This window comes from Saccostrea echinata, unplaced genomic scaffold (genome assembly GCF_033153115.1).
Source record: "Saccostrea echinata isolate AGI-Se365-2 ecotype Australia unplaced genomic scaffold, CSIRO_AGI_Sech_v1 ptg000012l, whole genome shotgun sequence".
In the NCBI taxonomy this organism is placed as follows: domain Eukaryota; kingdom Metazoa; phylum Mollusca; class Bivalvia; order Ostreida; family Ostreidae; genus Saccostrea; species Saccostrea echinata.
In genome coordinates, this window is record NW_026889761.1 from 19,486,213 (window position 1) to 19,488,010 (window position 1,798).

Below are 1,798 nucleotides of genomic sequence, written 5' to 3' on the forward strand. Positions count from 1 at the left end.
TTTTGGTTGTTGGAAATATTAAAAATATTCAAAACTGACATATGATTTTGAAGAATTTCCTCCTTAGAAAGGGAGCTATGGGTATAAATAAGACTTACCGGCATTCACACTGATAATTATTAATACTTATTTTAATAATTGAAAGTATCAATACTAGTATTACACTTCGTACATGTTACAATGACATCGATATGATAATTTACACAGTCCATGCAGAAATTCGCATATATTTCCATAGCACAATTCTCAATAAAGGTTTGCAAAAGCTTAATTAGTTCTGAATCAATTTCTTTGTAAACTATATTACAGGCAAGCAATCTAGTATTTTTATGAAGCTCTTAAATATTTCCATTTGATAAATGTCCAGTCGGGATCAGATTTATTTATATTGGGAAAGGTTTAAATTTCAACAATACCATTTTTTCTTAAATTTAGCAATTCCGTTTCAATATCTCTTCAGAATATGATCATATAATATTTCTATCATATATTCAGAACGTTTCTTGAACATTTTATCCATATATTTAAAATATTAACAAATCACGATTTTCATAAATAATTTTTATAAGTAAAATGTCTTTTTCTTGATATGGTTTATGAGATACATGTATTTATATAATTCGAATTTAAATCTTTTATTTAAAGCAAAAACATTTTTTGCACTTTCTATAGATCAGAAAAATACAAAAAGAATAAATATAAATTATTGATTTCAAAAAAGACTTTAAGTTTGAATGTTTCCTTTTTAAAAAAAAAAAAGAAGCTATTTTTGATGATATTGAAAGAACCGCTTTTCAAACAAATAGTAATTTTCTGTTCAGAAACTGATAAAAAAAAAAAAAAAAAAAAAAAAAAAAAAAAAAAAAAAGACTCGTTTTCATATAAGAACTGGTCTGAGAAAAGTACGATATATTGTAAATTAATACAAAACAAGTACGTATTAAAAAATGATAGACCCATTTGCACGTCTTACGCCAAGACAGGTACATATACTCCTTTGAAATAGAAAAACCGCTTCAAGATATTTCAATTACTGGAAGAGTTTACAGTTTAGCTTTTTTGATTCCATAATAAAATCAACTTAAAAGCTTCATTAACTTAGTTGATGACATAATTACCGAAGATTTCTCGTTATCGAAAATATCTTAAACGTTTATTGATTAAGGAGTTTTAACATCTTGGACATCCCGGTGCTTAGAAGTGATGAATGATTTTATATGATAATAATATCATAATCATTTTAGCTGTGGGAAAATTTTGACTGACGTGGTTTACGTCATTTGTTATACTATAATATTTTAGATGATTTTCAATACAGAGAGGTAAAGCGCCGTTTCCCAGTGCTTAGTATATGAAATAACCTACAATATAGCGCGTTTTCAAACAATTTTTTCTACGTATTCCGATGTAAATTTTGATCCCCAAATTGGTTCCACTACTAAACCATTGAAAAACTTAAACGTTCACAACTTGAGGATGCTTAAATATCACAATATCTAAAATGGTGCTGTTGACTTTAACAAAGATTTCCTAAAGATGTTCTAAATTCCATATCCTATCTTAGCCCTTCCCTACACCCCCGACTTATAAATGGTTCTTTTAATTAAATAGTGTATCAGAACTTTGATTCAGGTAATCGATCTATTATTCTAACAGTCGAGTAAAACACTTTATTCAGCGTAATCTTTGATTTCACCACTTACAATGATCCCATGCATACCTGGTAAGAATGCGATAAAAAATGTTCCTATTTGGTATCGTGTCAAACTTTTGATTCTCAGTTATCTGATTCAATAAA